General features: G+C 46.0%; 1 long non-coding RNA gene across 1 annotated transcript in view; it reads left to right on the top strand.

Annotated features, from left to right (window-relative positions):
* Positions 1-3,182: 3,182 nt before the first annotated feature.
* LOC307197540 overlaps positions 3,183-13,741 on the top strand; it is a 102,346-nt gene continuing 91,787 nt past the window's right edge. The window contains exon 1 of the long non-coding RNA XR_013831442.1: positions 3,183-3,980. This is a non-coding gene — a long non-coding RNA (uncharacterized lncRNA). The remainder of the gene's footprint in view (positions 3,981-13,741) is intronic.

Here is a 13,741-nt window from a genome sequence, read left to right on the forward strand (position 1 = left end):
GCAGGCCGGGGTGATCAGATACCACCTGGGAAATGAGGGGGATGAGGAACCTGATCAGATAGTGAGGTTAGGGGAGCTGATGCTTGCTGAAACTGTATTTTACAAGCAGGTGCAGAGATGGGCTTGGAGAAGGTTTGGGAACCTGACTGAAGTTTGGTCAAGCAAAGAATCTTTGTCAGCGCTCACTGAATCAGGCTGGCCCATGAGGCCTGTCACCCCTGTGACCCTGTGATAAGGGACTGTCGTCCAGGGCCCCCGCTGCTGAGCCACCATGGTCCCACCTCACCAAGAATGCCTGGGGGTCACCATTTGACTGTTGATTCAGTCAGATGAAGCTCAGATTCTTCCCCCCAAATTCAAGGGAACAAATATCGGTAAAGCCTGGATTACGTGTGTTACGTGTTATCATTAACCCAATATATACCCGTGGATAGAAGATACCTCCCCGGCGCACCATTCCAGACACATAGAAAGACTTACTGTCTCCAGAATATGCTCTGTGGTCCTGCCTCTGCCCTTTGCTGAAGCTCTGTCTCACCCTGGCCAGAGACCGTGGCCCTCCTTGGAGTTTCTAGAGCTTTCTGTCCTCTTTCTCCATCCCTCCAAGAACGGTAGTTTCTTTCTTTTTTTCTTGAAGGGTCATTATCTTGACAATACACAGAACTGCAGAGCTACTGTGACTGCACCCTGACAGCGGTGGGGAGTGGAATGGGGCGTTGTGTGAATCCACTCGAAGGAAAGAAAACCCCGTCCTGAAGTCATGGCTGAAAAGCCCAGAAGACGCTGAGCAGGTCCCTCCAGGAGCCACTCGCGTTTGCAGGAGGCTTAGAGGAAGCTGTGTATCTTTACAGGCCGCCTTGGGCACCCACTCGGGTGAGTGAAGGGCTGACCCGTACCTGTGACCTTCACTGCTGTTTGTCCGACTCACCCCCTGGGTCTTGCCACAGAGCTCAGGACCCTCTCGCCCCGTTCCCCCTCCCCTGCCTCAGCCACCCCTGTGTGCTGGTCCCCCAGGCCCTGAGATAACCAGTAGCTACCCTCCTCCGTTAGCCTCTGCCCTCCCTGTGGTTGCCGGGTCCAGGGAGGCCCTCCCGGCTCCTGCGCCGCCCACAGAGGACAGACGGCGACCCGTGACTTTCAGAGGCATCTGTCCATTACCACTGGCACCCTGACTGCTCCTTCACCCCACCCGTCCCCCACAGTACCCAGCCCGGACCCCTCGACAGTGGGAAGGGGCGTCAGGTTTCCCGTCTCCGCGAAGGCCTTTGACTTTCTTTCTCAACATAACAGGACTTCCATGGGCAGCTGAAGGTGGTACATTTTGCCAGGCAATGTGCATTCTTCCGATCTAGCTCGCTTCTGGGACTTGACAGGCTGTGATCTGTTTGTTTTTTGTGACTAAGGAGCCACAGGCTGGGAAGGCGATTTGCTGCCTTCAACCCTTTACCGCCCGGCTGTGAAGGCAGGTGACAAGGAGACTGTTCTTTGCTGTGTGTTCTCACTGGCCCAGCCCAGGATCAGAGCATCCAGGGGTCCTGGTGGGTGGGTGATCCTGGTAAGGCTGTGAGAGCCTTGTCTCACCCGCAGACCCGTGCTGCCATTTTCTGAGCCCTTTCCGGGAGCCAGGCTCTGTGCTAAGTGCTTTGTTGCCAAGTTCGCTGTCTCACGTAGTCCTCACAACGGCTCTCTGCGAGGTAAGTGTCAGCACCCCCATCTTCCAGGAGAGGAACCTGAAAGGTTCCATAAGGTGTCCACGGCCAGGACTGTAGACGGTGGTGTTGGACTCTGGCCCCGGCCCACCTGGACTCATAAGCAGTAAGCTAGCTCAGCTCACAGCAGCACACCCTCCACCAGCCTTAAAGCAGGGGGACAATTTCGTTAGAGTGCAAAGCATTAGGGGTTCAAATAACAAATAGGTTGTCCAGTGCAAGCCCATGACATGGTTTAAAAAAAAAGCACCTTTACACAGCTGGAAGCCCCGGTCTAATTTCTCTCCCTCCGCTGTAACATGGACCACCTCTAGCCCAGGTCCTCTAATGGAACTTGAGGGTTTAAATTTCTGCTGCTGTCCAAGACACCCTAACTCTTGCACCCCAGAACCCACCCATCCTAGGAGTCCAGCCTGAGCGAACTCGCACTGTGGCCCTCTCAGCCCTTGCCCTGGGATCTCCCAAAGTCTTTGTGGAATCGTCTTTCATCCCCACCTCAGAGCATATCCTTGCTCCCCGCTCTGAGCTCGGGCGGGGCGGGGCGGGGCGGGGCGGGGCGGGGGTGGGGGCCACAGGTGCGGCCACTTGAAGCAGGATCTTAGTTTCCTGACCGCCAATTGAATCCGGGCCGCCTCGGTGAAAACCAGGAATCTTAACGCCTAGACCATGAGGGCCAGCGGGCTTGAAACAGGACCTTGGTCCTTGTCTTCTCTGAAGAAAGAATTCAACAAGGAGACAGAAGGTAGTGAAGCAGGTAAAGTGTTTATTAGAAAACAAGTACGTGTGGAAAGACACGCGAGGGGGCTCGGAGAGTCACGTGCTTTGGGGTGGCTTAAACTTTATATGGGGGCAGTTTTCTGGGTTTCCTCTAGCCAATCATCTTGCTTCATCTGGCTTTGTGCCCGTATCTGGTCTGACTCAGGGCACTCCACGACGTGGGCGCACGTCTTTTAGCCAAGATGGATTCCAGCGCGAGGGCTCTGGGAGGCTGTCAGGACGTACTATGGGCTAACGCCCCCTCCCTTTTTTGACTCCTGAGGAACTTTTTTTTGCGCATGTGTAGTCGGGGAGGTCTCCTTGACCTCAAGAATGAAAAATGTGGTCGTCTTATCTTGTTACTCAGGCAGAGCTCAGCTCCTCTCTGTTCCTGCCTTTATCTTTCCCTTGAAATGTCTGCAGGAGACAAGCTCCAGCTGCTCAGCGGCCCAGCTATCTCCTGTCTCACTTCCAAGGGTGTGATGGTGCCAGGGGGGCTAAGCTGGCGTTTACTGAGGGATGGCCATCTAACCTTTTGATCTTCATCTCAGTCCTCCTGGTCTGTAACCGGGGTGAAAGGAAAGACTGGGTGCCCGGTGTGCCTCAGATCCACCCCAGCCCCTCCTGTGCGCCTCTTTTGATTGTAAGGAGCTACATTTCACGGGCTTCTTTACCACTGACCTTGGGAGGCATGCCACGGGAGGCCTGGTGGAAAACTGGAGGGAGGGGAGGAAATTCCCTACTGCTTTACTCTCTCCCTCTGCTCTTGCATCTCAGCAGTGGCTGTGTTCCCTTCAGGGCTCCAGCTTCTGCCACGCAGCCCCTGCCTTATGGTCCCAGCTCCCATGGGGCCATCTCACAGTTTCAGCATCTGCAGGAGACCTGGTTTTGGCCCCTGGTCCCACCCTCTGCTCCCACTGTCTTCACAGGCCCTGGTGTGTTTGTGGCTTCCTGCTGTGGCTAATCTCTGCTTTTCCACTGTTTCCTGTTGAATTCCTCTGCACTCCTGTAGCTTCATCAACTGATCCCCTGTATTAAGTTCCTTTTTTCAAAGACCTAGAGGGATTTCTGTTTTCCTGGGCAGACCCAGCTTTCACCAAGTGCTTTATGAACCATACTGCCTAGACAAAGGAAGAGGCTCTTGTTCCTCTGTTCCTCCCTGCCCAGCTTGGAAGTGAGGAGGGCAGAGCTCATTTCTTTCTTTTTAAAGTCTAGATTTGTTATGATTATAGAAGTTACCTGTTAGTGAGGAAAGCTCTGAGCATCAGTGATGCGACCCTCCACTCAGACTGTGGGACTGTCCCCCTCTTTTTCCCCAGACCCTCAGCTCCTGCACAAGAGGGTCAGATGAACATCTGCAGCAACACAGTTCTTATTCCCGGATGACTGCAACCTGGCTGGGAGCTAGGCTGCAAGTCCTTCCTGCTGAGGTCATGGCTCAAAGCTTCAGTTCACTGGGCATGAGCTGCCTGGAAACACGTGGATGCGTCAAACCAGGCGCCGGCAGCAAGAGCTGTGAGTTGGTGTGTGTGTGTGTGGGGGGGGGTGACTCCTGTGTAGAAATGTGCAAATGCCATTTGCTAGGATGGGGACTTTGTCTCACAGGGTCTCCAGGAAGCAGGGAAGGGATGGGGTGGTGGAGAAGAGAACAGGAGTCTGATGCAAATCAACCCAGTAACCCTGGAGACCGGTGCAGTTGGTACCTTCAGCAAACACTGAAGCCTTTCCTCTGTGTGATAGTTATTTCTTCTAATGTGTTACTATAGTTGTTATACTTTATCAAAAAAAGATGCTACATGAGAAGGGGAAATTCAGCCAGTTCTCTAGCAGTGGGGGAGAGGAGAATGATGTTGGCAGAAGAAAATCTCCTCTCAAAATCTGGCAGGTGCTGTTGAAGGTGGCAGTCCTGATATTACTGCAGTGCTTCTTTCCTTATGCTCAGATGGAGGGAACTGAGCTATTCCAGATCTTTTATTCTTTGTCTCAGAGGAGTAGGAGTTAATTACAAAATATCATTCGATATACTCGCTGTTGAAGGATGACAGCCACTATGTTTTTCTCTTTTCAAAATGCAGAAGCCACTGATCCGTTTCATTGCCCGGCCCAGCTGTGAAGTGCACATTCTAGATGCTAACTATTATGTTTCTTAGAACAACTTCCCTTTGATAAAACTTTTCCAAATAGTAGATAATGCATCCTTTACTTCTAAGGAAGGGACGTGCAGCAGACAGAGAAAAACTGGGGCTGGAAGAGTCCTTTTCCTGCCCTCTAACCCTGAGGCCAATACTCTGAGAAGGTTAACACTTCTGCCTCCTTGAGGAGGGGAGGGGTGAGAGGGGCCACCTAAGAACTCCACTGTGGCCCAAGGGAAAGAACTTATATTTCAAGGCCCTGCCCCAGAGTTTGAAAACTAAATCTCTCAGCTGTTTGATAAGCGGTGAGAAAGAGCCCCTTCCTTTGTACTCTGGGCATGGTCTGGACAGAAGAGAGTGGACCAAATGGCTCAGCTGATGCTCAGCACGTTAATGAAGAGGTCCATGGGAAACACTTTCTGCCTTTCTTTTTATTATTTTTTTAAATTAACTTATTTTATTTATTTATTTTTGGCTGCATTAGTTCTTCATTGCTGCACGTGGGCTTTCTCTAGTTGTGGCGAGCGCGGTGCATGGGCTCCTCATTGCGGTGGCTTCTCTTGTTGCAGAGCACGGGCTCTAGGCACGCGGGCTTCAGTAGTTGTGCTGCGTAGGCTCAGTAGTTGTGGCTCGTGGGCTCTAGAGCACGGGCTCAGTAATTGTGGCGCACGGGCTTAGTTGCTCCACGGCATGTGGGATCTTCCCGGACCAGGGCCCAAACCCGTGTCCCCTGCATCGGCAGGTGGATTCTTAACCACCGCGCCACCTGGGAAGCCCCACTTTCTGCCTTCCTATTGCTACACTGTTTCCTTCTGGAGATTATTATTCATTATTGGGAAGTGTGTGTGTGTTGGGAGTGGTGAGCATTACTTCCCAAAGATTGTTGCAGGGAACTGAGTGGAGTGGGGGGAGGGGGGCTCCATCCCACCAAAGCCATGCATGGTGGCCATAGTGTAGGTGGAGGGCAGCAGTCCCTAAATTCCAAGTGGTAGTCCCCAGTGGAGGAGCTGAGAGACACATAACGAGGCATCAGCAACATGGCTGGATCATGGCCTGTGTGAGACCAACATCTCTTTCAAAACGTGACGTGAGCTCTGCCTGGAGAGGTAAATATACAGCTGTCACAAGTTCTTCCAGGGTTTAATGAAGGAGTATTCTAGATGAACCCATTGGTCATGACACTTAGCCAGCATTTCTCCCCAAAACCTATGCTATTAAGAAACTGAGTTAATATAATAAGTAACTATTTGGAATAGAAATCATCCATACTCATGCTACTAAGAAAGTAATTTACATAGAAACGGAGAGTAGAATGATGGTTGCCAGGGGTGGGGATGGGGGAGAATGGGAGATGGTCAAAGGGTACAGACTTCCAGTTTTAAGATGAGTAAGTCCTGGGGATCTAATGTACTGACATGGTAACCATAGTAACAGTGTGGTTATACAGTAATACAGTAACAGTACTGTATTACCTACTTGAAAGTTGCTGATAGATCTTAAATGTTCTCACAACACACACAAAAGGTAATCATGTGAGAGGTGGAGGTGCTAACTGACCTTATTGTGGTAATCATTTTGCAATAAATACACGTATCAAATCATCATATTGTATACCTTAAACTTATACAAAGTTGTATGTCAGTCATATCTCAATAAAGCTGGGGAAGTTAATTAATAAGAAATGCTCCAAACCCATGCTATTAAGAAAGTGAGTTAATGTAATAAGGAATTGCTTGAGGGAAAAGTCCCAGCCCCACATGTGGCAAATCACTATTTGGAAATTTTGGAGTGTGGTGAAGAAAGGAAAGTCAACAACAAAGATTAAAACCTTAGAGGACCTCAAGTTATGATGGAGTTGAATCCTATGAGCTAGGAAATACTGACAACAGATTTAAATATCATTCATAGGATTTATTAAGAGCCTCGTCCTAGGGCCGGTGGCCTAAAACTAGCCCAGTAATGAAATGGTCACCCATCCAAGCAAGAGGGACGTTCAAAATATTTCACAATTAAGTGGGGCCACTGGAATCAACCACTTAGATTTCCTATCAGCACGGAATTCTGTGCCAGATGATAATGGTACAATTGCCATTGTGGAAAGGACTGGGGGCTTTGTGGGAGGAGGAGGATCAAGGTAGTCAGGACAACAGGAAGCCCTTGAAGAGCTTAGGGAGCGACATATTTACCAACCAATGTGGAAGTATTTTAATGTTTTGACAACCCGAATGCCCATGCTGTTGCATACCATCTTGGTCCTGCATCCATCCATTCGATCATCCACCATATCTATTCATCTACCACCCGCCCACCCACCCATCCATCCATCCATCCATCCATCCATTCATTCAGTGTTCCATCTATCTATTCAACACACCTATCCTAGGGATATTTCCTTGGGTGATGTGTGTCACAGTGGATATACGGATGAGTGGACATGGCTCTTAGCCTTGGGGAGCTCACAAACTATTCTTGTTATTTGTAGGGAGGATGTGTTTTTGCTGCTGCCATTTATCCTACTGTGATAGAATTATGGTGAGATGTCGTGGAATAACACATTAAATAAATGTATAAAATTTCACAGAGCATAAGTTTATCATTTTATACGCCTCAAAGAAATTTTGTACTTTCCTCCTAGCAATCCTGTGAGATGGGTAGAAACACATTCTATTGACACAAACAAAGACACTGAGATACAAAACTGTTATGTGACAGCCAGAGGGGTACAGAGCCAGGAATCTGGCCAATGGCCCTTCATCATGGGTAGAAGTGGGTGGAATCATTGCTGAGTGATTGTGACTTCAAAGTATGGAATCCTTTCCTATCTTAACATTGACATTGTCTGGCAAACTGTGTAGCCAAGAGTGGATGATCCAGGTTTCTGTGGTTGAGTTGACACTGGCTTTGCAATTAGCCAATGTTTGGCTCTTCGCTGGTTCGACAGAGCAAGAAGGAAGGAAGGGAGGATTCACTGAAATTCAAAAGTCCCCTGTGATTGGAATGGTAAATTTTCATATAAAATGCAATTCAACACCCTCAAATGAAGAAAGGGCTTCTCATGTTCTTTCAAGGACCTACTGAACCAAGACAAATGTCCCAGTGTTCCCACTGGGGATTTACTTTCTTCCTTTCTGTGAGGCCAGTATGAATGGTTACTTTTCAGTCATCTGGATCTTTCTGTACCCAACTGTGGTAGACTCTGACAGATAAAGTGGCTGCCTCTGGCTTTGAGGGTGAATGGAAAAACACACTCTTGTAGCTGAGTGAAAGAGTACCTCCCAGAAGTTGATCAAGTTTGAGTCAGTTTTTAAGCTGTCAGTGGGGACTAGCCTATAGAGTATTTGTAAGAGGAAAATAAGATTTACTGTCCTCCTTTCTTCCCTGAACTTCACTGAAGGTTTTGGCTAGAGAAGAAGTAACTGCAAGAAGCGTGACCTGTCCTCAGGAGATTTATGACCAGAGCCTGACTGGCAGTGATTTAAGCTAAAAGTACCTGGTCAAAAAGCAGAAGAGTTCACTCTTGGGCTATTGGTCGTTCAAGAGGTGAAACAATAACCAAGCATTATGACTCCTCTGTCACACCTCCTTGAAATGGGTCAATACCTCTGGTACCCAGAGCAAGGGCAGGTATAGCTTTCTACCAAATATAAAATAGGCCCCAATATTGTTTATGATGGCTGAACCCACAGAAGTGTCTGTGAACAGAATAGATTGTTCATGCACAGACCACCAGAGGCTTTCATGTGCCTGTGAGAGATGTTAGCTGAGAAAAGGTCCTGGGGAACCTGCCCTTGCCCTGCTACCCCTCAAGCCAGGAGTGGATCCTGGATGGGGAGGGCCTAGGAAAGATGGAACATCATGGTCTAGTCCTGGGAAGCAGTATCTGAAAGAGGCAGCATCCGACTCAAGCAGGAGATGATTAAACCAGCCCTGTCTGCTGCATGTATGTGGCCACCTCGGGCCTCTGAGGTCCCCACCTGCTCCTTGTCCTCAGCTGGTCCTGGTTAACTTCCTCACATTCTGCTACTTCCTCTACTTTGAGCCCATGAAGTCAGGGCTTTCTACATGTATAACCCCAGAAGGGATCAGAAAGCCTGCACAGCACTTTAGGCATTACAAAGAGCTCATATTAGTTATATATTTCTGAATTAAAAACCACCCCAAAACCTAGAGGCTTAAGACAATTATTTGCCTATGATTCTGTGTAAGAAAGTAAAAAGTGGCCCCAACAGCTGGCAGCTGTAGCGTTCCTGAATGTACATAAACAGTTTTCACAGCATATAAACAATACTCAGAGAAGGCCATTCTTTGACCACGATGGAATAAGACAGAACAAGACTATTTTGTGATCATGCCTGAAACTATACAGAGACAAGGCCATTCTGCAACTCAAAACTAACTGAACACCTCCTCCTTCCAGCTAATATGAGTTACTGCTGACAAATGTAGTCCCACTTTAGTCCTCCTGCCTCATAGATAAAAATTATCAAGAGATCCAGTCACCAAGGTGGCCCCATTTTCTGAAAGCACCCAATCAAAAACTGGCTCCCACTTCCCTAAATGCCTTATGGAATCACCCAACAGACACCCAGATCCTATAATAAGCCCCTCCTGGCTTCCCCTTCCTGGTTCCTCTGGTGTACACTCCCCATTGCTGCAGCACTCGAAATAAAGCTAACTTTGCTCAATTACAAGTGTGTTCCTAGTGGTTTTTGACAGGCAGGTTAGCAATTGGGGCTGGGCTCAGCTGGCTGGTTCTTCTGCACCTGGAGTCTCTCGTATGGCTCCAGTCATCTGGCAGCTCAGCTGGGATAGGATGGTCTAAGACGGCCTCACTCTCATGGCTGGGCAGACAGCTGAGCCACACGTCTCCAGCAGGCTAGCTCAGGCGTCTTCTCGTGGTAGACTTATGTGGTATAAGAAGGCAAGTCCCAATGCACAGTATGTTAAGCCTCTGCTCAAATTATGTCTGCGAATGTGCCATCAGTCAAAGCAAGTCATGTAGCTAATCCCAGAATCAATGTGGGATGAGACCACGAAGGGTGGAGATACAGGAAGAAGTAATTGGGGGCCCATTTCTGTAATAAACTACCATAGCACTGAACACACACACAGTCTCATTCAAACCTCACAAATGAAGACACTGTTTTCCTAATTTTACTGATGAGAAAATTCAAGTTTAGAAAAATTTGAATCTTGACTAAGGCCGTAAAGCTAGTAAATTTCAAGGCTGGAGCCCAGGACCAGATTGCTGAGCTGTACTTCAGAGTTTCTCTCCTCAGATACCTCACTGAAGATTTGCACTCTTGCTTTGGTTCTGCAGGGCCCTTCAAGTACATTTTTTTTTTTTTACATCTTTATTGGAGTATAATTGCTTTACAATGGTGTGTTAGTTTCTGCTTTATAACAAAGTGAATCAGTTATACATGTGTTCCCATATCTCTTCCCTCTTGTGTCTCCCTCCCTCCCGCCCTCCCTATCCCACCCCTCTAGGTGGTCACAAAGCACCGAGCTGATCTCCCTGTGCTATGCGGCTGTTTCCCACTAGCTATCTATTTTATGTTTGGTAGTGTATATATGTCCTTATCACTCTCTCACTTTGTCACAGCTTACCCTTCCCCCTCCCCATATGCTCAAGTCCATTCTCTAGTAGGTCTGTGTCTTTATTCCTGTCTTACACCTAGATTCTTCATGACATTTTTTATTTTCTTAAATTCCATATATATGTGTTAGCATACGGTATTTGTCTTTCTCTTTCTTTCTTACTTCACTCTGTATGACAGACTCTAGGTCCATCCACCTCATTACAAATAGCTCAATTTCGTTTCTTTTTATGGCTGAGTAATATTCCATTGTATATATGTGCCACATCTTCTTCATCCATTCATCTGATGATGGACACTTAGGTTGTTTCCATGTCCTGGCTATTGTAAATAGAGCTGCAATGAATATTTTGGTACATGACTCTTTTTGAATTATGGATTTCTCAGGGTATATGCCCAGTAGTGGGATTGCTGGGTCATATGGTAGTTCTATTTGTAGTTTTTTAAGGAACCTCCATACTGTTCTCCATAGTGGCTGTACCAATTCACATTCCCACCAGCAGTGCAAGAGTGTTCCCTTTTCTCCACACCCTCTCCAGCATTTGTTTCTAGATTTCTTGATGATGGCCATTCTGACTGGTGTGAGATGATATCTCATTGTAGTTTTGATTTGCATTTCTCTAATGATTAATGATGTTGAGCATTCTTTCATGTGTTTGTTGGCACTCTGTATATCTTCTTTGGAGAAATGTCTATTTAGGTCGTCTGCCCATTTTTGGATTGGGTTGTTTTTTTTTTTTGTTATTGAGCTGCATGAGCTACTTGTAAATGTTGGAGATTAATCCTTTGTCAGTTGCTTCATTTGCAAATATTTTCCCCCATTCTGAGGGTTGTCTTTTGGTCTTGTTTATGGTTTCCTTTGCTGTGAAAAAGCTTTGAAGTTTCATTAGGTCCCATTTGTTTATTTTTGTTTCTATTTCCATTTCTTTAGGAGGTGGGTCAAAAAGGATCTTGCTGTGATTTATGTCATAGAGTGTTCTGCCTATGTTTTCCTCTAAGAGTTTGATAGTTTCTGGCCTCACATTTAGGTCTTTAATCCATTTTGAGCTTATTTTTGTGTATGGTGTTAGGGTGTGATCTAATCTCATACTTTTATATGTACCTGTCCAGTTTTCCCAGCACCAATTATTGAAGAGGCTGTCCTTTCTCCACTGTACATTGCTGCCTCCTTTATCAAAGATAAGGTGACCATATGTGCGTGGGTTTATCTCTGGGCTTTCTATCCTGTTCCATTGATCTATCTTTCTGTTTTTGTGCCAGTACCATACTGTCTTGATTACTGTAGCTTTGTAGTATAGTCTGAAGTCAGAGAGCCTGATTCCTCCAGCTCTGTTTTTTGTTCTCAAGATTGCTTTGGCTATTCAGGGTCTTTTGTGTTTCCATAAAAATTGTGCAATTTTTTGTTCTAGTTCTGTGAAAAATGCCAGTGGTAGTTTGATAGGGATTGCATTGAATCTGTAGATTGCTTTGGGTAGTAGAGTCATTTTCACAGTGTTGATTCTTCCAATCCAAGAACATGGTATACCTCTCCATCTATTTGTATCATCATTATTTTCTTTCATCAGTGTCTTATAATTTTCTGCATACAGGTCTTTTGTCTCCTTAGGTAGGTTTATTCCTAGATATTTTATTCTTTTTGTTGCAATGGTAAATGGGAGTGTTTTCTTAATTTAACTTTCAGATTTTTCATCATTAGTGTATAGGAATGCCAGAGATTTCTGTGCATTAATTTTGTATCCTGCTACTTTACCAAATTCATTGATTAGCTCTAGTAGTTTTCTGGTAGCATCTTTAGGATTCTCTGTGTATAGTATCATGTCATCTGCAAACAGTGACAGCTTTACTTCTTCTTTTCTGATTTGGATTCCTTTTATTTCCTTTTCTTCTCTGATTGCTGTGGCTAAAACTTCCAAAACTATGTTGAATAAGAGTGGTGAGAGTGGGCAACCTTGTCTTGTTCCTGATCTTAGTGGAAATGCTCTCAGTTTTTCACCATTGAGGATGATGTTGGCTGTGGGTTTGTCATATATGACCTTTATTATGTTGAGGAAAGTTCCCTCTATGCCTACTTTCTGCAGGGTTTTTATCATAAATGGGTGTTGAATTTTGTCAAAAGCTTTCTCTGCATCTATTGAGATGATCATATGGTTTTTCTCCTTCAATTTGTTAATATGGTGTATCACATTAAATGATTTGCGTATATGGAAGAATCCTTGCATTCCTGGAGTAAACCCCACTTGATCATGGTGTATGATCCTTTTAATGTGCTGTTGGATTCTGTTTGCTAGTATTTTGTTGAGGATTTTTGCATCTATGTTCATCAGTGATATTGGCCTGTAGTTTTCTTTCTTTGTGGCATCCTTGTCTGGTTTTGGTATCAGGGTGATGGTGGCCTCGTAGAATGAGTTTGGGAGTGTTCCTCCCTCTGCTATATTTTGGAAGAGTTTGAGAAGGATGGGTGTTAGCTCTTCTCTAAATGTTTGATAGAATTCACCTGTGAAGCCATCTGGTCCTGGGCTTTTGTTTGTTGGAAGATTTTTAATCACAGTTTCAATTTCAGTGCTTGTGATTGGTCTGTTCATATTTTCTATTTCTTTCAAGTACATTTTGTGACTGACTTTTTTCATCTATCATAATGTTTTCAGCTTCATCCATTCCTTTTTATGGCTAAATAATATCTCATTGTATGGATATACCATATTTTGTTTATCCATTCATCAGTTGATGGGCATTTGGGTTGAAGCCAAAAGGAGGAGGTGCTGTGAATTAAGTTATGAGCTGTACATAATAAAGTTATGCCAGCCCATTTATGCCTTTTACTGGGGCAATTTGACATCTCAATCTACAAACTGCCTTCTCTCCTCCAGGTTGAGGAGGGGACATATGTCCCAGGAGGCAGGGATAGTGAGTGGGGGGAGTCATGAAGGGCTCCACTGCATGGGACCTCTCCCAGGTCTGAAGCAGTCTTGCTCCCACATTGAGGCATTTCCCACAGGACCCCATCTGGGGCCAGGCTCTCACTTCAAGGGCACAATTTTATTGCTAGAGCATCTAGACATAGCACATTTAATCAGTCAGGAATTTCTTCTGTCACCAGATCAACAACTATGGCCCTAACACAACTAGGAAAAGATTCCCTAAAAATACAGATTTAACCAATTTCTGCTTTTTCTTAGTTAAACAGAAAAAGCTTAGGGTGGGGCTTGAGAAGGAGGAAAGGAAATAATCTCTATCCCCAAAGCTACTCTACAGCAGACAGCAGGAAGTGTCAGGTGTCTATGAGAACTGGCAGGGCTGCAAGAGCTAAGATTGATTGGAAGTGGCAGAAACTAGAGACAGTTCTTTTTAAAAGACCACACAAAACAAAACAATGGTGCGTTTAGAAAACATGTGTTTCTAGAATTAATTGTAAAAGGCAGCGATGAAAATGGCTGTCAGGACATGTCCTGAGACCTTCTTGCTGAACTGTGCTCCAATTGCAGTGAGGTCCTTGAGTTTATCCACTCCCGCAGGGTTCCCCAGAGGTGCCAGAGGGGGCCTGGAA

The sequence above is a fragment of the Stenella coeruleoalba genome, assembly GCF_951394435.1.
Source record: "Stenella coeruleoalba genome assembly, chromosome: 14".
Lineage (NCBI taxonomy): Eukaryota > Metazoa > Chordata > Mammalia > Artiodactyla > Delphinidae > Stenella > Stenella coeruleoalba.